At 40.6% G+C, this 26,231-nt stretch overlaps 1 protein-coding gene across 12 annotated transcripts in view; it reads left to right on the top strand.

Annotated features, from left to right (window-relative positions):
• LOC147348197 (uncharacterized) overlaps positions 1-26,231 on the top strand; it is a 544,560-nt gene that overhangs the window by 464,972 nt on the left and 53,357 nt on the right. For 11 of the 12 annotated variants that reach the window (XR_015151212.1, XR_015151211.1, XR_015151169.1 and 8 more), the window contains one exon: positions 10,003-10,126. The gene's annotated coding sequence lies outside the window, so the exon portion shown is untranslated. Of the gene's footprint in view, positions 1-10,002; positions 10,127-16,836; positions 17,902-26,231 lie in introns of those variants that run through there. The other variant, XR_015151171.1, reaches the window with a different exon arrangement.

Here is a 26,231-nt window from a genome sequence, read left to right as displayed (position 1 = left end):
TGATGAATCAGTCCTGGTCTACAAACTGAGTTTGGCTAGTCTGCACAGAGATAAGCACAGATATTGAGAATAAACATGAGGAAACTTGCAGCAATTGAACAGAGTAATTTTATGTTTGTTGATATAATTTTTAAAAAATGAACATGTATTTATATGCCTTTTAAAATAAAATTTTCTAGTAGTTAATTTTAATTGGGCATTATAAAAGTATTGGTCTGTGGTGAACTGAAAATTAAAAAAATAAAGAATCAAAAAATCTGGTCAATCACTGTAGGTAGTCTGAGAAACACTGTCTCGAGTGGTTGAGAAAAGGTTCTTGGGTAAGAGCGACCAATCAGAAGAGATCGGGGCTGGGAGCAAGAAATGGTGTTTTTTAAAGGAAGAAACATCATGAACAAAGGCAATTGACCCTGTCAATGACAGTTTATTGCCAGATGGTAAAGTGCTATGGGGACAAGGCAATGGCACTCCACTCCAGTACTCTTGCCTGGAAAATCCCATGGACGGAGGAGCCTGGTGGGCTGCAGTCCATGAGGTCGCGAAGAGTTGGACACGACTGAGCGAGTTCACTTTCACTTTTCACTTTCATGCATTGGAGAAGGAAATGGCAACCCACTCCAGTGTTCTTGCCTGGAGAATCCCAGGGACAGGGGAGCCTGGTGGGCTGCCGTCTCTGGGGTCTCACAGAGTCGGACACGATAGCAGCAGTAGCAGCAAAGTGCTATGGAGGAGCTGAACTCAGAGAATTGTCATATTCTGTACCTTGAGAGGGCATTCTAGCTGGGTCCCAATTTTTCTATGAGTTGTATTAATCCATTTTTACACAGGAATATTAGTCTGAAGGTTGATCTTCAAATGATGATGAGGGCCTATCATTTGGCAGAGAGAACTCTATTCTAGTTCTCATAGAGAGAACTCTATGAGCCAAAGCTCATTAATTTTTGCCACTTACTACTTCTTTGAAAGGTAATACTCCCTCTGTTCTCCCTTCTTACCCCTCCACTTAAATATTAGATGAACTTAAAAATACCATTTGATTTAATCTCATGTAGGAATAACAGGACATTTGTCAAGGTCAAAGAACTTCTGTCAGATTTGTTTTCTTTATAGTGTGTCCATCATAATGAGTTATTAAAATAATGATTTATCTGACAGGTATATTACTTAGTCTCCCAAGAGATTTCTGAAGTAATACTATATGCTCAAAAGCAAAAATTTCCATCTCCGCAAAGAGGATGCTTATAAAACTAATACTTTAGGATTTGGAACAAGTAGCTGGGACACCAAGTGGGACAAAATGGTTTCATAAAAATGGCAGATATATATTAGGGATATGACATTGCTTTCCCTTAACTTATTGAAGCGACCATTTACCTAAACTGAATAATATTCCTTTCCTGCTCCCTGGTGAGTTGTGAATGCACAATGTTTTAGATAAATTTAAGTCAGGTGAATTCTAGTTTGAAAAGTATAGATGATGATGCAAAATTGAAGGGTTATTTTAGTTGGTCTATTTTGGTTTTTGTTGCTATTGTTTATATCTTAAACACTTTTTCTTTTGTCTTTTATAAGTTGATATTCTGGGCAGTATTTCTGTTTCTTTGTTTATTTCATTTAATAGTATGTCTGCAAGGAGATCCACCCAGTCCATTCTGAAGGAGATCAGCCCTGGGTGTTCTTTGTTTTTTTTTTTTTTTTTTAATTTTATTTTTAAACTTTACATAATTGTATTAGTTTTGCCAAATATCAAAATGAATCCACCACAGTTATACATGTTTTCCCCATCCTGAACCCTCCTCCCTCCTCCCTCCCCATACCATCCCTCTGGGTCGTCCCAGTGCACCAGCCCCAAGCATCCAGTATCGTGCATCAAACCTGGACTGGCATCTCGTTTCATACATGATATTTTACATGTTTCAATGCCATTCTCCCAAATCTTCCCACCCTCTCCCTCTCCCACAGAGCCCATAAGACTGTTCTATACATCAGTGTCTCTTTTACTGTCTCATACACAGGGTTATTGCTACCATCTTTCTAAATTCCATATATATGCGTTAGTATACTGTATTGGTGTTTTTCTTTCTGGCTTAATTCACTCTGTATAATAGGCTCCAGTTTCATCCACCTCATTAGAACTGATTCAAATGTATTCTTTTTAATGGCTGAGTAATACTCCATTGTGTATATGTACCACTGCTTTCTTATCCATTCATCTGCTGATGGACATCTAGGTTGCTTCCATGTCCTGGCTATTATAAACAGTGCTGCGATGAACATTGGGGTACACGTGTCTCTTTCCCTTCTGGCTTCCTCAGTGTGTATGCCCAGCAGTGGGATTGCTGGATCATAAGGCAGTTCTATTTCCAGTTTTTTAAGGAATCTCCACACTGTTCTCCATAGTGGCTGTACTAGTTTGCATTCCCACCAACAGTGTAAGAGGGTTCCCTTTTCTCCACACCCTCTCCAGCATTTATTATTTGTAGACTTTTGGATGGCAGCCATTCTGACTGGTGTGAAATGGTACCTCATAGTGGTTTTGATTTGCATTTCTCTGATAATGAGTGATGTTGAGCATCTTTTCATGTGTTTGTGAGCCATCTGTATGTCTTCTTTGGAGAAATGTCTATTTAGTTCTTTGGCCCATTTTTTGATTGGGTCATTTATTTTTCTGGAGTTGAGCTGTAGGAGTTGCTTGTATATTTTTGAGATTAGTTGTTTGTCAGTTGCTTCATTTGCTATTATTTTCTCCCATTCTGAAGGCTGTCTTTTCACCTTGCTAATAGTTTCCTTTGATGTGCAGAAGCTTTTAAGGTTAATTAGGTCCCATTTGTTTATTTTTGTTTTTATTTCCAATATTCTGGGAGGTGGGTCATAGAGGATCCTGCTGTGATGTATGTCAGAGAGTGTTTTGCCTATGTTCTCCTCTAGGAGTTTTATAGTTTCTGGTCTTATGTTTAGATCTTTAATCCATTTTGAGTTTATTTTTGTGTATGGTGTTAGAAAGTGTTCTAGTTTCATTCTTTTACAAGTGGTTGACCAGATTTCCCAGCACCACTTGTTAAAGAGATTGTCTTTAATCCATTGTATATTCTTGCCTCCTTTGTCAAAGATAAGGTGTCCATATATGCGTGGATTTATCTCTGGGCTTTCTATTTTGTTCCATTGATCTATATTTCTGTCTTTGTGCCAGTACCATACTGTCTTGATGACTGTGGCTTTGTAGTAGAGCCTGAAGTCAGGTAGGTTGATTCCTCCAGTTCCATTCTTCTTTCTCAAGATTGCTTTGGCTATTCGAGGTTTTTTGTATTTCCATACAAATTGTGAAATTATTTGTTCTAGTTCTGTGAAGAATACTGTTGGTAGCTTGATAGGGATTGTGTTGAATCTATAAATTGCTTTGGGTAGTATACTCATTTCACTATATTGATTCTTCCAATCCATGAACATGGTATATTTCTCCATCTATTAGTGTCCTCTTTGATTTCTTTCACCAGTGTTTTATAGTTTTCTATATATAGGTCTTTAGTTTCTTTAGGTAGATATATTCCTAAGTATTTTATTCTTTCCGTTGTGATGGTGAATGGAATTGTTTCGTTAATTTCTCCTTCTGTTTTCTCATTATTAGTGTATAGGAATGCAAGGGATTTCTGTGTGTTGATTTTATATCCTGCAACTTTACTATAGTCATTGATTAGTTCTAGTAATTTTCTGGTGGAGTCTTTAGGGTTTTCTATGTAGAGGATCATGTCATCTGCAAATAGTGAGAGTTTTATTTCTTCTTTTCCAATTTGTATTCCTTTTATTTCTTTTTCTGCTCTGATTGCTGTGGCCAAAACTTCTAAAACTATGTTGAATAGTAATGGTGAAAGTGGGCACCCTGGGTGTTCTTTGGAAGGAATGATACTAAAGCTGAAACTCCAGTACTTTGGCCACCTCATGCGAAGACTTGACTCATTGGAAAAGACTCTGATGCTGGGAGGGATTGGGGGCAGGAGGAGAAGGGGACGACAGAAGCTGAGATGGCTGGATGGCATCACCGACTCGATGGACGTGAGTCTGGGTGAACTCCGGGAGTTGGTGATGGACAGAGAGGCCTGGCGTGCTGCGATTCATGGGGTTGCAAAGAGTCGGACACGACTGAGCGACTGAACTGAACAAAATATTATTCTCTTGGAAGGCTGTTGAACTATTGGTTATTCCAGTAAAGGGTTGGTCAGTGACCTGTACTGTGAACATGTAAGAACAATTCTCAAATCTGTTTCTTCATCAGAATGACTTGTGGGTGGATGGGTAGGATCTGTCTATTTATTTATATAACAATAACTGAAATAATAATAATAGTTGGCCTAATCCTATTAAATCTGATTCTTTTATGGGATGGGGCTTGGGCATAGATACTTTTTCAAAGTGTTCAAGGTGATTATATGAAGCAGACCAGGATTGGATTCCTGGGTTGGGAAGATCCTCTGGAGAAGGGAAAGGCTACCCACTCTAGTATTCTGGCCTAGAGAATTCCATGGACTGTATAGTCCACAGGGTAGCAAAGAGTTGGACACAACTGAGTGACTTTTCACTTTCAAGATTGAAAGCCAATGCCTGAAAGTATAGTCACTTGCAGAGCTTGTTATATTGTAGATTGCTGTCCCACCTACTGCTCCCACCTCCCCCAACCCCATAATTTCTAATTTGGTCATGTTGGGATGGAGACCCTAGCTTCTATACTTCTGACAATGTCCCACATAATGATTATGATTATCCTGAGATTCTACTTTGAAGACCATGGTCTTAAAAGATCTGAACGGACTATGATGTTATTCATAGTCCTGATTAGGAGGCTTTGGGAGGAATGGGGGCTGAAGTTGGTCTTGAAGAATAAGTAGAACTTAGATGGAGGTAGGGACAAGGCATTGCAGTCAGAAGCAAAGATTTAAAAACCAAATTCCCAGAGACATAGAACTAATTCCTGCCACTCCCCCCAAATCACAGATTTATATTTTGTAATGAATCAGCATGGTGTGTTCTTTTAGAGATGGTACCAGTTAGCAATGCTGCGGTTTAAAACTGTTCTTCATATAATCAACATTCAGTCAACAAACTATGCTCTGCACATAGAATATGCTCAAAATGAGAGCTTTTCAATTATCCAATATTTGTTATTTACTCATTTATCTATTATATCTATTTTTATTCTGTGATAGGCACTGTTCCAGGTGCCTGAGATAGCAATTTAAAAGGATGTGGGGTCTAGTGCAGGGTCAATCAACTTTTTTCTGTGAAGGACCAGAGAGTGAATATGTTAGATTTTGTAGTTCAGGAGGAAAATCAAGGACATTGTGTGGGTACTTACAGAACAGCTCAGATTTGACAATATTAGCTTCTGTGCTATACAAGAGCCAGGTTTATGCCAAATTTAGCTGCAGGCTGAAGTCTGTCAACTGCTGGTCAAGCGAGAGAGACACACATTAATAAAACACAGAAGTACAAAACGAAATTACATTTTGTTCAGTAAAATAAAGAACAGGCACAAGTTCTATGAGGGAAGTCAAGAGGGGATCTTACACTGAGTTTGGCAAAGAAGGTCAAGGAAGGCAGCTTTGAAGAAGAGCCATTGCCCCTGAGACCTGAAGGGTGAGTTTGGAAGTCAGGGAGGTAAACCCCATGGAGAGGATGGAGCAGAGTGTCAAGTGGAAGATGGAGGAACCCAGGGAAGGTGGGGGGCGTGGAGTGAAGTGTCAAGGTGGATGATGGTAGGAGGTGGGGTCTGAGAAAAGGCATGTGCCTTAGTTGTAATGGAACACTTTGTGTTTTCAGAGAGCAGAGATATTATTACCACCATTCATAACCTGAGTGGACAGCACAGGCTGTAAGCTGATGAAACAGTAGAGAGAAAGTGTTCTGTTTTAGTAAAGGAGTGAGGGAGAAATTCATAGAGTTAATAACCAGATTGCCAGAGGAATTTCCTGATGGAAAGAAAAAAGATTCCTCTACTTCAACTTTGTGTTGATAGGGAGAAAGTGATGGAGTACAGAGGGGAAAAAACTTCGTGTGTGTAAAGCCAGGCACTAAAACTAGAATACTTCATACCCAAAGAATATGCTGCTATGTGGCTCAGATGGTACAGAATTGGCCTGCAATGCAGGAGACCTGGGTTCCATCCCTGGGTTGGATGTGTATGTATGTGTATACACATATACATACACACAGAATACTGGAGTGGTTGGCCTTTCCCTTCTCCAGGGGATCTTCCCAACCCAGGGATCGAACCCAGGTCTCCCGCATTGCAAGTAGTTTCTTTACCAGATGAGCCACCAGGGAAGCCCAAGAATACTGGAGTGGGTAGCCTATCCCTTCTCCAGTGGACCAACCAGGAATCAAACCCAGGAATTGAACCGGGGTCTCCTGCACTGCAGGAGGATTCTTTACCAGCTGAGCTATTGAGGGAAGCCCTATTTTGTATATAGCAATGTATATCTGTTAATCTCAAATTCCAAATTGTTCTTCCTCCTCTCTTTCCCTTCTTGTAACCATAAATTTCCCTTCCATATCTCTGGGTCTCTTTCTGTCTGCTAAATAAGTTCTGTTGTATCCTTTTTTGGAAGATTCCACATATAAGCAATATCATATGGTATTGTCTTTCTGTTTCTGGTTTACTTTGTCCAATAATCTCTAGGCCCATCCATGTCAGTACAGATGGCATTATTTCATTCTTTTTTATGGTTAAGTAGTGTCCCATTGTGTGTATATGTGTGTGCGTGTGTGCCATATCTTTATTCATTCATCTATTGAGATATTTAGTAAACTCCCCAAGGTAATACTGTGGTACATAGTAGAACTAGAATTTAAATGTGTATTCTGATTCCAGAACTCAGGCTATTGGCCAGGGAAGGGGGATATCAAGAAACAAGGGGAATGACTAGGAGGAAGTATAATTTGTTTCTTGCCTGAGATCAACTAGAGATGGCAAGTATCTAGCAGTGGCTTTTTTCCTGTATTCCTCTATCTCTGGCAGATATTATTAAACATTTCTTTCTTAGTTTCTATGAATCTCTGAATCCTTCTGCTCACAGCAATGTAATGTATCCCCCCAAAAGATAAATATTCATTATACCTGGTATGAATAAAATGCTTGGATGTTGTGCTGAAGAAATAGAAAGTGCACAGTTCTTGGCTGATGTAGTTAGCAAGCCCAGGAAATGCCATGTGAGTGGAGTCCAGACTTTTGCAAGACATTCCTTTGTACTTGCTTTTCCCACCTTCCTTCCCCTCTATCTTCTGGCAAACTTCTTCTCTATGTTAGTGGTTGGCAAACCTTTTTTCTGTAATGGGCCAGATAGCTGCTGTAGATCATATATCAGTGAAGGAGGATGTCTGTGTACAGATGCTGCTGCTAAGTCACTTCCATCGTGTCTGACTCTTTGCGACCCCATGTACCGTAGCCCACCAGGTTCCTCTGTCCATGGGATTCTCAAGGCAAGAATACTAGGGTGGGCTTCTGTGCCCTTCTCCATAGGATCTTTCCTGGCCCAGGGATCGAACCCATGTCTCTTACATCTCCTGCATTGGCAGGTGGGTTCTTTACCACTAGCACCACCTGGGAAGCTGCTGTATACCAATGAATCTTTGTTAAAAATAAAGACAACACAGCAGATTTGGCGTATGAGCTGTAGTTTGTTGTCTCCTGTCCTAGACTCAGAGGAAACTGTAAGGATATACTGGGAGTAGTTTTTAGGTAGTCCCCTCGTGTTTTGTTTTTGGATCATATTTCAGGCATATCATTTTGTATAATCTTTATGGACCTCTTTCTCTGCAAAGGTATTGGGTTGGCCCAAAAGTTCATTTGGGTCTTTCTGTGTTATTTGAATGAAACTTTTGGCCAACTCACTTTTTACCCTGTTGTGGTCTCAACAATGGTATCAATACATACTGACTTTCATTTACCAGTTGTCCAGGACAGGATTTGGCAGGTATCTTGTGAAAATTGACTGGCGTGTTGAATGAGACAGTTGCTGTTGTTCAGTCACTCAGTCGTGTCCAACTTTCTGCGACCCTATGGGCTGCAGCATGCCAGGCCTTCCTGTCCTTCACCGTCTCCCAGAGTTTGCTCAAACTTGTATCTGTTGAGTTGGTAAGGCCATCCAACCATCTCATCCTCTGTCATTCCTGTCTCCTTCTGCCTTCAATCTTTCCCAGAATCAGGGTCTTTTCTAATGAGTCAGTTCTTGCATCAGGTGGCCAAAGTACTGGAGTTTCAGCTTCAGTATCAGTCATTCCAATGAATATTTAGGACTGATTTCCTTTAGGATTGATTGATTTGATCTCCTTGCCATCCAAGGGACTCTCAAGAGTCTTCTCCAACACCACAGTTCAGAAGCTTCTGTTCTTTGGTGCTCAGCCTTCTTTATGGTCCAGCTCTCACATCCAAACATGACTGCTAGAGAATCCATAGCTTATACTATATGAATCTTTGTTGGCAAAGTAATTTCTCTGCTTTTCAATATGCTGTCTAGGTTTCTCATAGCTTTTCTTCCAAGGAGAAAGCCTGTTTTAATTTCATGGCTGCGGTCACCATCCGCAGTGATTTGGAGCCCAAGAAAATAAAGTCTGTCACTGTTTCCATTGTTTCCCCATCTATTTGCCATGAAATGATGGGACTGGATTCCATGATCTTAGTTTTTTGAATGTTGAGTTTTAAGTCAACTTTCCCCTGTCCTCTTTCACCTTCATCAAGAGGCTCTTTAGTTCCTCTTAGCTTTCTGCTTTAAGGGTGGTGTCATCTGCATATCTGAGGTTATTGATATTTCTCCTAGCAATTAGGTACTAAGTCATGTCCAACTCTTCTGACCTTATGAACTGTGGCTGGCCAGACTCCTCTGTCCATAGTATTCTCCAGACAAGAATACTGGAGTGGGTTGCCATTTCCTTTTCCAGGGAATCTTCCTAACTCAGGAATAGATCCTGGGTCTCCTGCATCACAGGAAGATTCTTTATGGACGGATCTACGAGGGAAGTAAATGAGGCAGTGGAAGAGCATATTTTCTGAAAATGGCCAGACATTTCCAGTCTCACATACCCTTCTCAAAACACATCACGTCCCATCAAGAGGAGGATCTGTTCCTTCCCTTCTCCTTGAAACTAGGTTGGACTTGGAGACTGCTTCAACTAATAGCGTGGGCTGGAAATCATGCCTCATGATGTTGACACATGGCCTCCATGTATTGCCTCTTTCTCTCTCCCGGTCTATCCTTCTCCCTCCTACCCCTCCTTCTCACTCTCTTCCTCTCAGGATTCATGTCCCTGGGTCTCAGCACCCATGCTGAGAGGAAACCCAAATTACCCAAATGGAGAAAACTGCATGCACTGACCCACATGCAGAAGAACTGAGATCTCCCTGCTTAGCAGCTCTCGTCAACCCCCTGACAGGCAAGGCAGGAGCCTTCAGGGGTCCCAGGAGCCGAATCCAGCAGCTGCCTGTTTGTATAAATAAACTTTGATGGGGCCACAGCCTCATGCATTCATTGATGCGCTCTTAATTGCTGCTTCTGCTCTGGACCCGCAAGGCTGAGGAGTCCTGATGGAGACGGTATTTACAGCTCCCACAGCTGAAAACACTAGCTGGCTCACTACAGAAAAATTTGCTGATTCTGCCTCTCAGCTTCGAAGCCCCACACATCTGGATCAGGGTCCAACCTCCCCGAATTCCTAGTCTTCAGAAGTCATGAGTAGAGTAAGTGTTTGCTGTGTCACATAGTGGGGCTGGAGAGTAATTTGTTATGCGCTCAGAGTATTTAAAAACAGATGAACACCGTTTTTGAAAATGTCCTAGCTTATGTTTGTTAAAATGCCAGAAGGCCTAAACCTCCCCCCTCTACTCCCTGTTCCTCATTCCCAAACACACACACCCATTTAGAACTTTGTAGTTTTCAGGTTGTATCTAAGATTAAGGAATAGTACCACGTCTTTCCCTCTTGGTGTTTTGAAAACTGGGTTATCTTTTCCTTCTAGAAAGCAGATAATACTATCGAGGACCTGATTTGACTTAAGAAATGGAAAGATTTTGCTCATGGAGAAGAAGCTGAGTATCCACAACTGATTCCAGATCTCACCAACCATGACATCTCATCTCACAGTAAGTCTTGGTCTCTTTTTCCCCGTAACACTCTTGAATGGATGAGCAACCACCTCCAACCACATAACACTGTCAACTGGGCTCATAGTGCATGGGAATAGGGATATCATTAAAATATCCTGAATTGTGTTCTATGTTTTCTCCTTTTGCCGTTCATCAAAATGAAAGGTTTTCATGAAAAGAGTTAGAGGCCATAAAATCAAATATATTGTAGCATTCCCTTTGGAATGTTTTAAACATTATTAAAAATAGTAGTGTTTGAGGTAAAAGGTCAGCTAATAATCATTTTCTTTAAAACTGATGTGAGTTTTATGAAACATTTGTCCTAGGGCTGTCATTTAAGAGGGCACTGGAAATCATTTTTTATTTTCTACATATCCTTTTGCAGCTCTCAGTTGTCCTGCAACCACAAACATTATATATCAATTCTTCTGTATATTTTATGAAATTATTTTTCTGAAATTTTATGTGCTGAAATTTTACACAGAGGACAAATAGGTTTGGTTTTTTTTTCTCCTTATTTGGCTTTTTTGGAAACTTTTGCGTTGGAGTATAGCCGATTAACAATGTTGTGATAGTTTTGGGGGGACAGCAGCAAAGGGACTCAGCCATACATATGCATGTGTTCATTCTCCCCTGAACTCCCCTTCCATCCAGGCTGACACATAACACTGAGCAGAGTTCCTTGTGCTGTACAGTAGGTCCTTGTTGCGTATCCATTTTAAATATAGCAGTGTGTACATGTCCATTCTAAACTATCCCTTCCTCCTCATCCTTTCTCCCTGGCAACCATAAGTTCATTCTCTAAATCTGTGAGTCTGTTTCTGTTTTACATATAAGTTCATTTGTATCATTTCTTTTCAGATTCTGCATAAAAGTTCATTCATAATGATATTTCCATTTGACTTACGTCACTCAGTATGGCGATCTCTAGAATGGACAAATAATGCACAAGGGCTCACATGGTTTTTTGTAAGTTGTAAAGATAAAGTAAATTCTTCTTTGATTCAGAATTTAACAAAAGATGGAGAATTTAAATATTGCTATATCATTTTCTTCAATTTCTCTTGGTCAACTTGGACTGTGGGCTGAAGAAATGTTCTTAGAAAGCTTGTTTTGAGCCTCCCTTTCCTATTCTAGTTTATCTGGTATTTCTGTAAGATGAGGGTGAAGAGCAAGGATGTGTGTGTGTGTAAGAAAGAGAGGAAAACAGGGAGAGAGAGAGAATGGGCCTTGCACAGCACAGACACCTAGTTATATTTAATTAAAAAGCTGAAATCTGAGTTGTCCACTACAGTTTCCATGAACACCTTGCAGTGACAGTCTCCTGCTTCTTTCATTACCCCTTATATCAGGCTATTGATTTGTTCTGTGGTTTTGAGAGTTGTGTGAGCTCTCTGTCAGGGATGAGGTAGCATTCTGGAGAATAAGAGCTCTCCTTTCACACTTGTCAAGGTTCCAGCACCAAGTCTGCAACTTTTTAGCTTTTACTGTTTGGCAAGGTCTTTCAACTTTTTAAGCCACAGCCTCCTTCATTATCAATAACATGGGGCTAACAATAATCATAGGGTCATTGTGAGGATTAAATGAGATACAGTTGTCTTAACATCATGCTTGCTTGGCATTTAGTGAGCCCTGATAAATGGCTGTCACTAATCTTTCTGCCTCTATTAAGGTATTAGCTATGGGGGAAAAGGACTTGATTGTTTCAAAGAAACCATTGGAGAAATCCACCTACTCTAAACTCTTTCTCCTGTTTTGCACTGTGTTGTCTGTCATTTGACACATTTTGATGATTATTTACTTAGAAAACAATTTATGTTGTTGTTTAGTCTCTAAGTCACGTCTGACTCTCTTGCAACCCCCTGGACTGTAACCCTCCTCTGTCCATGGCATTTTCCAGGTAACAGTACTAGAGTGGGTTGCCATTTCCTTCTTCAGGGGATCTTCCAGGACCAGGGATCGAACCCACATCTCCTGCATTGGGAGGCAGATTCTTTACCACTGAGCCACCTGGGAAGCCCATATCAAGCTACTGAGGTTACATCATATTGGACAGGTAGATTTTGCTAGAGGATGAAGTATTGGGGTAGGAAACAGGTCTGGAGACTTTGGCACCTGGGTGTGTGTGTTGAAAACATGGAGGAAAAATATGCCAAAAATATTCCAGCTGCTTAAATGTGCCTTCTGAAGCAGGGTGCCTTGGGCAATGTTGATGCTCCATTTAGATCCCATATGATGCCTTTTAAACATTTTTGTGCAGTGTTTTCCTGCATGATTTTGATTCTATCAATCAATACCCACAGCATATGTTTGGAAGGATTCCCCTGAGCTGCTTGAGTCACTGTGTTTTCACAAATGCCCAGAAGGTGCCTGGAGAACTCTTACCAATGACTCATGGGTGCTCCCTAGTGAGGACAAGTCTGAGGCACAGCCTATAGTCCAGAGTTCCCTGTGGGGTACGGCTAAACATGACCTGTCACAGATTTTGGATGAGATCTGACTTTTGTTTGGCTGCTGCTTTTTCCCTGTCAGGCTTACCAGTCTCCCCTGGAAACTCCTTCTTAATAAATTACTTGCACACCAATATTTAATAAGGATCTGCTTCTGGGGAACCTGATCCAGACAATGTGCAAATAAATATGGTTTTCTGTTATGTAAGCAGTTGACACCAGGAGAGAACTTCAGTTTTTAGAGACTGATAAATGGTACAGTGATAAGCTGTTTTGGTGGGACCTTGAAAATCTAGCACGAGTTCTATTAAGGAGATCTTAAAGTAAAGAAGTAGTTCTTGTCTCACATAATAAATTTATGGGAACTTGCATGATGGGGCACACAAAAAGAGAAATCAGGAAGATGGAGAAAAGAGTGAAAATTGCTCCGTCGTGTCTGACTCTTGGCAACCCCACGGATTATACAGTCTACGGAATTCTCCAGGCCAGAATACTGTAGTGGCTAGCCCTTCCCTTCTCCAGGGGATCTGCCCAACCCAGGGATCGAACCCAGGTCTCCCGCATTGCAGGAACTCTTTATCAGGTGAGTCAGGGGAGAAAAGAGAGACGAAAGCAAACACCGCAGAGGCTCAAACAGACTTCCTGCTGAAGTTTTGTCCCATATGACTCCAAAGTGGGGTGGCTCTCATTTAGTTCTTTGGTTTATTTATTCGTATATTATTGGCTGTGCTGGGTCTTTGTTGATGTGCACAGACTCTTCATTGCTGAACGCGGATATTCTCTGGTTGCAGTGAGCGGGATCTACTCTCTCGGAGTGCACAGGTTCCCGTGGTGGCTTCTCTTGTTATGGAACTCTAGGATGCATGGGCTTCAGGAGTTGTAGCACATGGACTTAGTTGCTCTGCGGTATGTGAATCTTGGTTCCTGGACCAGGGATTGAACCAGTGTCCTTTGCATTGGCAGGCAGATTCGAAACCACTGGGCCACCAGGGAAGTCCTCCTCATTCAGTTGCCTATTTGTAAATCTTTTTTTCTTCCTCTTGCTTCCTTACTCCTACAGCCACCCTTTCTCTGTTAGAGCCCTGTGCAAGTGAAATTGAGGGGAGCAAAGAAGACAGGAGATGGTATCCATTATGGAGAATCCTGGAGTAAAAGTACCACAAAATTAGATTTATAGAGTGAACTAATTCATTAGAATCAGAAACGTGAAACCATAGGTGATTCAAAGAAATAAACACACCACCTCCCAAATACCCTGAGCATTCTGTACAGTAGACAGGTGTTGCATTATTTATTAGGTGGAGCACTAACTGATTTTAATTGTAGAGGGCTGGGTGAACCCAGCTGACATCTGGCTTCTGGTTGTTTTTCTGTTATACTGAATGGTCTGTAGTTAGCTCTGCAGGAAGCAAATATTTCTAGTCCTTTAACCTCAAAGTCTTTCTTTCTACCTTTTTGGATTGGTACAACCTTAGGAAGGGGCTAAAAATAGGGTGAGAAAGAAAACTCATTTATTGATAGTCTGTAGGGCAGGGGAGAAGGACACATTGAAATATCCCCTTTCACATGCAAGGGAGAAAATGAGTGAATTTAATTACCATGATTAGAACCAATTAAGTAGCTAATTATGCTATTGAGAACAAAAGGCCATTTGTAGGGTTTCTAACTCCAAATACTTATAAAGCAAGGTGGAAAGGATAACTCCCCACACGCAGTCAGTATGTTACTCTGTAAGAGTGACTACAATAGACGTGTGCTTGGAACCTAGTGGAAAGAGATCATGAACACTCTTAGGATTATTCATCACTTTCCCATGCCACAGTGTCTTTATCCGGCTACTGCGCAAAGTTTTCTCTCCAATCTCCAACCTACTTTATAAAGTTGTCATGAGAATCAAATGAAAGAATTTGATAATTTCCCAAAGGCAGTGATCAGAGGCTAGTTTCCAGTGATAATGCTGATCCTTGCTAGCATGAAAACTTGGCCATAGGACTTTCTTTAGCTTTTTTTTTTTTTCCCTCCCCCAATTGTGTTCGCATCTGTGTCATAAACCAGCTTGGCATCCTTCTGGAGAAACTGTATCTGCATCTGTATGCCTGTCTTTGTCTAGATCTACACCTACATCTATATCCACATTGGCGCGTCTTAACATTTGCAGTGTTAAGTTGCTCAGTCATGTCTGACTCTTTTCAACCCCATGGACTGCAGCCCACCAGGCTCCCCTATCCATGGGATTTCCCAGGCAAGAATACTGGAGTGGGTTGCCATTTGCTTCTCCAGTTGATCTTCCTGACCCAAGAATCCAACCTGTATCTCCTCCTTGGCAGGTGGATTCATTTGCATAGTCTACAAATTTCTTAAAACATAGAACATAGAAATTGAAGTATAGATCATTAAATACTAAGTGTATGTGCCTGAAATTTCTTCAGTAAGGACTACATTCTTTGAGTTATTTAAGACACATTTTTATAAACTATGAGTCTTCTTTAACAGGAAATGTATAGCTCATCCACTAGCCAGCCACTTGTATACCAATGGACAACATGACTAATTCATCATAACATTCCTTGATACTGAGTCCACAAGGCAGTCTCAGAGCCTTCCTCTACACTGGAAACGAGATGATAATCACAGCTGATATTTGAATAGAAGAATGCTTGCAATTCCTATTCTAAACTTGTCAACTCTTAGTGTGAAAGCATGAATGAATTTTTAGCTCCCTGTTGAGGAGAGCTAGCTAGGAGGATTTTATGGCAGGAAGGGGAAGACAAGATAATTGAATCAGTGATGTCATTCAACCATCTCACCCTCTGTCATCCCCTTCTTTTCATCCCCTCAATCTTTCCCAGAATCAGGATCTTTTATTTTCTTTTTTTTTATTTTTTAAACTTTACATAATTGTATTAGTTTTGCCAAATATCAAAATGAATCTGCCACAGGTATACATGTGTTCCCCATCCTGAACCCTCCTCCCTCCCTATTCCATCCCTCTGGGTCATCCCAGTGCACTAGCCCCAAGCATCCAGTATCGTGCATCGAACCTGGACTGGCAACTCGTTTCTTACATGATATTTTACATGTTTCAATGCCATTCTCCCAAATCTTCCCACCCTCTCCCTCTCCCACAGAGTCCATAAGACTGTTCTATACATCAGTGTCTCTTTTGCTGTCTCGTACACTGGGTTATTGTTACCATCTTTCTAAATTCCATATATATGCGTTAGTATACTGTATTGGTGTTTTTCCTTCTGGCTTACTTCACTCTGTATAATAGGTTCCAGTTTCATCCACCTCATTAGAACTGATTCAAATGTATTCTTTTTAATGGCTGAGTAATACTCCATTGTGTATATGTACCATAGCTTTCTTATCCATTCATCTGCTGATGGACATCTAGGTTGCTTCCATGTCCTGGCTATTATAAACAGTGCTGCGATGAACATTGGGGTACACGTGTCTCTTTCCCTTCTGGTTTCCTCAGTGTGTATGCCCAGCAGTGGGATTGCTGGATCATAAGGCAGGATCTTTTCTAATATGTTGGCTCTTAGCATCAGGTGGCCAAAATATTGGAGCTTCAGCTTCACAGCATCAGTCCTTCAAATGAATATTCAGGGTTGATCTCCTTTAGGCTTGCCTGGTTTGATCTCCTTGCAGTCCAAGGGACTCTTGAGAGTCTTCTCCAGTGCCCCAATTTGAAAGCATCAGTTGTTCAGTGCTCAACCTTCTTAATGGTCCAACTCTCACATCTGCACATGACAACTGGAAAAACCATAGCTTTGACAATTCAGGACATGAAAAGAGCCCAGGCTTTGGACTCCAGCAGATCTCACTTCAAATATCAGCTCTGTCAGTCATAGCTGTGTGTCCTAGAGCAAAAGCTCCTCAGCTAACTCTTTTTAAAGTAAGGATAACAGCCATACCCTGTAGAGGTGTAGAAAGACTTTGAACTAAAATAATTGTTGTTATTGTTGCTTAGTCGCTAAATCCTGTGCAACTCTTTTACTAGTCCTGATCTGTAGCCTGCCAGGCTCCTCTGGCCATAGGATTTCCTAGGTAAGAATACTGGAGAGGATTACCATTTCCTTCTCCAGGGGATCTTCCTGACTCAGGGATTGAACTTGAGTCTCCTGCACTGGTAGGTGAATTCTTTACTACTGACCTACCTGGGAAGCCCAAACTAAAATATATGAAGTGCATAATTCAATATCTCACATATAGTAAGTGCTCACAAAAGTAGTTTATGCTTGTATCTTCTAGGACTCCTTCAAGCCTTGCAAAGTTAACATGGAAACACACACAGGCTCTTACTGTAAATAAGAGAGTCTGAAATGCATTACTTGGATGTGATGTCAAAAAAGACAGTGATCTCTGTTCATTTCCAAGACAAACCATTCAATATCACAGTAATCCAAGTCTATGCTCCAACTATTAATGCTGAAGAAGCTGAAATTGAGTGGTTCTACTAAGACCTATAAGACCTTCTAGAACTAACACCAAAAAAAGATGTCCTTTTCATCACAGGGGACTGGAATGCAAAAGTAGGAAGTCAAGAGAGACTTGGAATAACAGGCAAGTTTGGCCTTGGAGTACACAATGAAGCAGGGCGAAGACTAACAGAGTTTTGTCAGAGAATGCACTGGGCATAGCAAACACGCTTTTCCAACAACACAAGAGACAACTCTACACAAACAAGTGCAAAAAGGCAAAATGGTTGTCTGAGGAGGCCTTACAAATAGCTGAGAAAAGAGAAGTGAAGGCAAAGGAGAAAAGGAAAGATATACCCATCTGAATGCAGAGTTCCAAAGGACAGCAAGGAGAAGTAAGAAAACCTTAAGTTAACAATGCAAAGAAATAGACGAAAACAATAGAATGGCAAAGACTAGAGATCTCTTCAAGAAAATTAGAGACACGAAGGAAGCATTTCATGCAAAATGGACACAATAAAGGACAGAAATGGTATGGACCTAACAGAAGCAGAAGATACTAAAAAGGGGTGGCAAGAATACACAGAAGAACTATAGAAAAAAGATCTTCACGACCAAGATAACTATAATGGTGTGATCACCCACCTAGAGGCAGACATCCTGCAGTGTGAAGTCAAGTAGGCCTTAGGAAGCATCACTACAAACAAAGATAGTAGAGGTGATGGAATTCCAGCTGAGCTATTTCAAATCCTAAAAGATGATGCTGTGAAAGTGCTGCACTCAATATGCCAGCAAATTTGGAAAACTCAGCAGTGGCCACGGGACTGGAAAAGTCAGTTTTCATTACAATCCCAAAGAAAGGCAGTGACAAAGAATGTTCAGACTTCTGCACAACTGCACTCATTGCACATGCTAGCAAAGTAATACTCAAAATTCTCCAAGGTAGGCTTCAACAGTACGTGATCTGAGAACTTCCAGATGTTTAAGTTGGGTTTAGAAAAAGCAGAGAAACCAGAGATCAAATTGCCAACATCCACTGGATCATAGAAAAAGCTAGAGAATTCAGGAAAAACATCTACTTCTGCTTCATTGACTATGCTTTGATTGTGTGGATCACAATAAATTATGGAAAATTCTTGAGATGGAAATACCAGACTACCATACCTGCCTTCTGTGAAGCCTATATGCAGGTCAAGAAGCAACAGTTAGAACTGGACATGAAACAATTGACTGATTCAAAATTGGAAGAGGGGTTCATCAAGGCTGTGTATTGTCACCCTGTTTATTTAACTTAAACACAGAGTACATCACTCAAAATGCTGGGCTGAGAGAAGCACAAACACGAATCAAGATCGCAGGGAGAAATATCAATAACCTCAGATATGCAGATGACACCACCCTTAAGGCAGAAAGCTAAGAGGAATTGAAGAGGTCTTGATAAAGGTGAAAGAGGAGAGTGAAAAATCCAGCTTAAAACTCAACATTCAAAAGACAAGGATCATGGCATCCAGTCACGTCTTTTCATGGCAAATAGAGGGGGAAACAATGGAAGCAGTAACAGACTATTTTCTTGGGCTCCAAATCACTGAGGATGGTGACTGCAGCAATGAAATGAAAAGATTTTTGCTCCTTGGAAGAAAAGCTATGACCAACCTAAACAGCATATTAAAAAGCAGAGACATTACTTTTGCTGACAAAGGTCCATATGGTCAAAACTATGGTTTTTCCAGTAGTAATGTATGGATGTGAAAGTTGGACCATAAAAAAAAGTTGAGCACCAAAAAATTGGTGCTTTTAAACTGTGGTGTTGGAGAAGAGTCTTGAGAGTCCCTTGGAGTGCAAAGACATTAAATCAGTCAATCCTAAAGGAAATCAATCTTGAATATTCATTGGAAGGACTGATGCTGAAGCTGAAGCTCCAATACTTTGGCCACCTGATGTGAAGAGCTCCCTCATTAGAAAAGACCCTGATTCTGGGAAAGACTGAAGGTAGGAGAAGGGGACGACAAAGGATGAGATGGTTGGATGGCATCACTGACTCAGTGGACATGAGTTTGAGCAAGTTCTGGGAGATGGTAAAGGACAGGGAAGCCTGGTGTGCTGCAGCCCATAGGGTAGCAAAAAGTTGGAGAGTATTGAGTGATTGAACAACAGTGGGAAAAAAGAATGGCCAACATCAAAAAGTCTATAAACAATAAATGCTAGAGGGCATGTAGAAAAGATAACCCTCCAGCATGGTCCGTGGGAATATAAATTGGTACAACCACTATGAAGAACAGTATGGAGGCTCCTTAAAAAAAAAAAACAATAGAACAACCCATTTGATCCAGTATTACCAGTCCTGGGAACATATCCAAAGAAAACCATAATTCAAAAAGTTACATGCACTCCAATATTTACTAGAGCACTATTTACAATAGCCAAATCATGGAAGCAACATGAATGTTCATGGATGGAGGAATGGATAAAGAAGATATGGTACTGATATACAGTAGAATATTACTCCGTCTTGAAAAGGAATGAAATAATGCATTTGCAGTAACATGGATGAACCTAGAGATTACAGTACCATACTAAGTGAAGTAAGTCAGATAGAAAAAGATCAATATCATATGATATCACTTATATGTGGAATCTTTAAAAAATGATACAAATGAACTTATTTATGATACAGAAACAGACTCACAGACATAGAAAACAAACTTATGGTTACCAAAGGGGAAGTGTGGTAGGGAAGGGATAAATTAGGAGTTTGGGATTAACATATACACACTATTGTATATAAATCAGTTAATCAACAAGGACCTACTGTATGGCACAGGGAACTCTACCCAATACTCTGAAATAACATATATGGGAAAAGAATCTGAAAAAGAATGAAAATATATATATATATATATATATATATATGCATAACTGAATCAGCTTGCTGTATACCTGGAACTACCATAGCATTGTAAATAAATTCTACTCCAATATAAAATAGAAGTTAAATTACAATAAAAGAAGTAACGGAATCCTGCTTCCTGGACCTCCCTCTTTTCTCCTTACAGTGCTCTGCTGCCCTGGGAGCAATTGTCTTATTGTGGTGTACTTCCTAAGTTCAAGTCAAAAATTATCTTGATTCACAGACTCAGAAAATGAATCTGTGATTCTCATAAGTACAGAGAGGGAGAAGGAATAGTTATAGAGTTTGGGATTGACATACACACCCCCTATATTTAAAATGGATAGCCAACAAGGACCTACTGTATAGCACAGGGAACTCAGCTCAAAGTTATTGGCAGCACTGATGGGAGAGGAGTTCGGGGGAGCATGGGGACATGTATATGTATGGCTGAGTCTTTCTGCTGTCCACCTGAAACTCTCAAAACGCTCTGTACTGGCTAAGTGGCGGCAGTGCTTAGTTACTAAGTCACGTCCGACTCTCTGCAACCTCATGGACTGCAGCCAGCTAGGCTCCTCTGTCCATGAGATTTTCCTGACAAGAATACTGGTGTGGGTTGACATTTCCTTCCCCGGGTGATCTTCCTGACCCAGTGGTTGAACCTGCATATCCTGTATTGGCAGGAGGATTCTTCACCGTTGAGCCACCAGGGAAGCTTAATTGGCCATCAAATCAGATCAGTCACTCAGTCGTGTCTGACTCTTTGCGACCCCATGAATTGCAGCACGCCAGGCTTCTCTGTCCATCACCAACTCCTGGAGTTCACTCACACTCACGTCCATCGAGTCAGTGATGCCATCCAGCCATCTCATCCTCTGTCGTCCCCTTCTCCTCTTGCCCCCAGTCCCTCCCAGCATCAGAGTCTTTTCCAATGAGTCAACTCTTCACATGAGGTGGCCAAAGTACTGGAGTTTCAGCTTTAGCATCATTCCTTCCAAAGAAATCCCAGGGCTGACCTCCTTCAGAATGGACTGGTTGGATATCCTTGCAGTCCAAGGGACTCTCAAGAGTCTTATCCAACACCACAATTCAAAAGCATCAATTCTTCGGTGCTCAGCTTTCATCACAGTCCAACTCTCACATCCATACATGACCACAGGAAAAACCATAGCCTTGACTAGATGGACCTTTGTTGGCAAAGTAATGTCTCTGTTTTTGAATATGCTATCTAGGTTGGTCATAACTTTCCTTCCAAGGAGTAAGCGTCTTTTAATTCCAACATAAAATTTTAAGAAAATTATCAGGGGCTACTCCATTTCTTCTAAGGGATTGTTGCCCACAGTCTTCTTGTTTTAAAGAAGTTTTATGTAGAGAGTACTTAATATTTAGAGAATTTGTGTCCACTAGGCATATATAGTTACTGAGCACCTGAAATGTTGCTGGTCTGAATTGATATATACTATAAGTGTCAAATACCCACTGGAACTTGAAGACTCAGGATAAAAGAATAATATAAAAGTAGTTTATTTATAATTTTATATGGATTGAATATTGAAATTATAGTAGTTTGGATAGTTTGGGGTCAATAAAACACAATATTAGGCTTAATTTCATTTGTTTCTTTTTGGCTTCTTTATTAATAGAAGGTGAGTACTAGAAATTTAAGATTATATATGTGTCTATGTTATATTTCCATTGGGTAGCCCTGGTCTATGGAGAAGGCAATGGCACCCCACTCCAATACTTTTGCCTGGAAAATCCCATGGACGGAGGAGCCTGGTGGGCTGCAGTCCATGGGGTCACTAGAATTGGACATGACTGAGTGACTTCACTTTCACTTTTCACTTTCATGCATTGGAGAAGGAAATGGCAGCCCACTCCAGTGTTCTTGCCTGGAGAATCCCGGGGACGGGGGAGCCTGGTGGGCTGCCGTCTATGGGGTCGCACAGAGTCGGACACGACTGAAGCGACTTAGCAGCAGCAGCAGCAGCAGCAGCCCTGGTGTAAAACATGGATTTTCCCCTGGGTCTAGAAAATCTAAAGGAATTCATGCATAGGGATTTCAGAGACTGGGAGATCTTTGAAGTTTCATGCACCATGCCATAAGCACCTGCATATGTGGCTTTTTCTGAAAGGATATCAGTAGATTTCTATCAGTTTGTGATAGTAAACAAGGGTAGTCACCACTGATTTAGAATCTCATGGAATTTTAAAGTGGAATTTTAACAGGTGAAAATGCATGACATTTCCTAGTTTCTGAAACCCTCAGAGTAGAAATCTGAGATTTATCCATATGGAGTTGAGACTGTAATCTCAATGAAAACAGTGGCTGGGTACCTTGCACCCCATTTTTACCCCCAGGACCAGGCATGCATTTTTGGCATCCAGGATTTTGTCATTTACTGCCTTTGATGTCATCATTTGTGAAAAGTTAAAGGCCGTTATTTATTTATTTATTGCACAGACATTAAGCATGGTTTGGGAGTAAAAATGACACTTTGGAACTGTTTTGTAAAATGACTTTTCCTTGGGTGGATTCCCTAAAACCTCAGGACTGAAAACAATAGTATGATCACAAATAGTTTAATTGTAAGATGACCCAGGTTGTACCAGGAGTGGGTGGGGGAAATAGTGGCAGGTATGGGAAAGAAGCTAGTTCAAGGTTAATGAGCTGGTGGTTTGCTGTGTAGATCATGTCTCAAAGCTGACCCATGTGAAAGGAAAGGACATCATCAACTCTTATGGGTCATAGATTGAAGATCTTTCCTGGGATCATGAGCTTCTCAGATCTTCTGTCTGTCCCATGTGAGGGATGAGCATCCTTCTACAGTCATGGAGAGTCTTCAGACTTAGAGTTATGGCCGCATGGATTTAGAAGCTGTCCATAAGTTGCATTGGATGGACTGATGCTGAAGTTCCAATATTTTGACCACCTGATGCAATGGCAGACTCATTGGAAAAGACTGATGCTGAGAAAGATTGAAGGCAAAAGGAGAAGGGGATGACAGAGATTGAGATGGTTGCATGGCATCACCAATTCAATGGACATGAGTTTGAGGAAACTCCAGGAGATAGTAAAGGACAGGGAAGCCTGGCATGCTGCATTCCATGGGGTCACAAAGAGTTGGGCATGACTTAGCAACTGAATAACAAATTGGAGAAGGGTAAGAGCCAAGGAGATGGGAGCTAGGTATCAACAGCTTCACCTAAGCATTACATTGGGGTTGTGATGCTGGAACAAAGTGCTTTCTAATTCTATAACAGTGGACATGGAGAGCATGTTTATTATGGTATAAAGATCCTAATCCAGAAAACTTAGAAATTGTGCATTTAGAAATTTCATAAAGATGGCTGTCTGCCTTCTGGGAATTAGCGAAAATTAATGCTATTTCGATTCCGTGGGTTTGTTTGTATTTAGATCCTTTCCAAACTTAAACATTGTTTTTCGGCTCTTGTACTATGAATGCTCATAGGAAAATGGATCTTTGAGTGTTGTTGAAAAACTACTTGAAAAACTGCAATTATTGTAAAACAGTTTGGCAAAGGTAACATTTTTTGGTAGAAATGAAAAGCAGTTCTGAGGCCAAGAGTTTGCTATTTTCTCACAAACAAGCTTAATGGAAAATAAAATTATTTTCTTTCTTTGGCTAACTAAAAAGGTTTAAATGGTCTCTATCAAAAATGAGTGCAAATTTTGTCCCATTAATGTATATGAAGGAGGTCCATTCCCAATAGCGACAGCTTCAAACTTTTAAAGCATTTTTGCTAAGACTAAAATATGTATCCATCTGAAGGGGGAAAGGTTTGCCTGATAGACCACAATGTTTACTCTTCCAAAATCTGTTCGCTATTAGAAAAACCTAATTGTTAGGAAGAAAATGGTATACATATAAATAGAATTGTTTTCACTTTGCTGAGTAGAATTTGTAGGGAGGCACTTTTCCACTTTTTTTTTTTTTTTTTAACCTGGAGAAAGATGTAACTGCTATTTATCTAGCTATTTATTCATTTTCAGAAACACTCTAGTCCATGTCTTCCAAAGGCACAAATATGATACAGGTGAGCTTGAAGTCTCTTCTACCAACAGGGCTGTTCAAACTGTTCCTCCAACCCTGCATTTGTAGGAGTCATTCGAGCAGGGTGATAGAAAGCAAATGACAAAGCATCTTAATTTCATTTCTAATGTATTTTTCCATAAGTAAATTAGAAAATGTAATTATTGTAATAGTATAGTTTTATTTAATACTTTGCTCAAGTTAGAACATCTCAAATGTTCCCTTTTGCTTTTTTTTTTTTTTAATGAACTTTTACTGGAGACCAGCTAGAAATATTTAAATAGTATTTTGAAATTACTTAAGCCCTTTGTTAGCTCTCCTTTGCTCTCCTGACAAGTTTCAAGTCATTAGCCCTCTCTGCAAGGCTTGTACTCCAGCTTCTATTTTTCTCTGTAACTTCGCCTAATGACTGTCCTCATCTTGATGACTATGATTCACTGACTATGACTCACCTTCGGGACCTTCTCCCTCTTCAAACTCTTTCTCTTACAGTGTCTCTGTGCGTGATCCATTTTCCCTTCTCCATCCTCTTCTTCTTCCTCATCCTTCTATTTCCCCGCCCTTCCAATCCAGGCCCCTGCTCTCTTCTGTTAGCACCCCCTTCACTGTTCCCACATAGAGTTTGACATCATGGTAGTCATTTAATTATTTATGAGATGGTTTACTGAATCTCTGGGGTTCTTCCCCCCTCAACAATGACTGTTCTGTTCCAAACCCACCCTAGCGTGTCATTCAGTGATTGGCATCTAATAGGTACTATTAATAAATTTTCAGGAAATAAATGAACAAGCGGGTGACTCAGGTATTGATGAATGTACCTTCTTATTATCTGTGTGTCATCATAACTTTTGTTTTTGACTTAAACATGGGGCCTCCCCTGTGATGGGGAGGCTCAGTCAATCATGCCAAGTCATAATGTGACAGATTTGCCCTTTAGGAAAAGTCCCATGGATTTATCCTCAAGGGATTTGTATCAATGGCTGAATTCCTCATTTGTCAATGACTCACATATCTCCTTTCACTTTGTGTCCATGGGGACCTGGCCTTGTCACCCATGTATTGACACATTGCCCATCTCACAGAACCATTTGTTGGGTGAATGTACAAGGAAGGGAGCATGAAGCTTTCTTTTCAAAATTCACACATCATTTATGGATTTGGTTATCTTTTCAGAAGCTTGAAAGTTTTAGATTTGTCCAATAATGGATCATTCCTTTATTTGGTGTCTTCTTGAGGCCAAGAGTCAATGAGGGGGCTTTGCTTCAGGATGCCTTTAGGAGCATCACCTTGGACTAACCTGGGGGGCAGGGTGACAATGTGTTACTCTTGACTTAATAGAGGAGAAAATTCAGGGCAAATAGAAATCACTGCACTAAACCTACGTTTGTCTGCCACTGCAGCTCTTCATCGGTGGCATGTCATCTCTTCCCTTTTAAATGTGAGAGCCATATGAACATTTCTCTATCTCTTGGCTTTGTACCTTGCTCACTTATTACAGGTATGAAAGAATTCCTTTAGTGCAATCCAGAATCTCAAGCCTTCTGATGATTTTTCATTAAGAATTTCAACTCATTCTGCAAAAAGTTTTCAGAAGTTTATTTTTTCCTGACAAAACAGTCTTGGGGTTGCCCTGAGATTTTTGGATAATGCAACCATTTGTACTTTACTTGAGCCAGGAATAGGATCTTCCCCTTGGTAATATCTGAATATCTGTGTATCTATCTTTTATCTATCTACCTGTTAATTTATGAGACACACACACATGTATATGTATATAGATATATATCCAGTCTGATAAAACAATGGCATTGACCCCCATAGAGAAACCACGGCCATCGTGGGATATAGGACTCAGCTTTTCCTAAAAGGTATTCCAGGGGCTCCTGGTTCATTTGCATTGAGTCAACATTCTTTTTGTTCTGACTGGATTTTCCAGATGAGATAACTGAGATGAGATGATGCCTGGTTTGTACTTAGTCTCTATCTGTAGACTTTCTTTGCTGTCCTAGAGCTGGATCTCATATACTCAGTGTGGAGAAGCTGCTTTATCCCCACCTGTGCCACCAGGACTCCACATGTGTCCTGACGCCTCAGCCCAGTGATGGGATCCCTGCTCTCTGTTGTAGGAGCATTTTTGCTTTGATCAGCCTCTCTGTTACTGCTTCCTAGACTTTCTTTTTATGAACCCCAGCTGGATCTCTCCCCTGCCATATCTCAGGATGCCACACCAGTTCCACTAGCTAGATTTCCTCTATAATTTTTATTGAAAGATAATTGCTTTACAAT

Source organism: Bos grunniens, chromosome 22, assembly GCF_055505025.1.
Source record: "Bos grunniens cultivar Pamir isolate PY7600 chromosome 22, Bosgru_T2T1.0, whole genome shotgun sequence".
NCBI lineage: Eukaryota > Metazoa > Chordata > Mammalia > Artiodactyla > Bovidae > Bos > Bos grunniens.
This window is presented reverse-complemented; position numbering and strand designations above follow the sequence as displayed.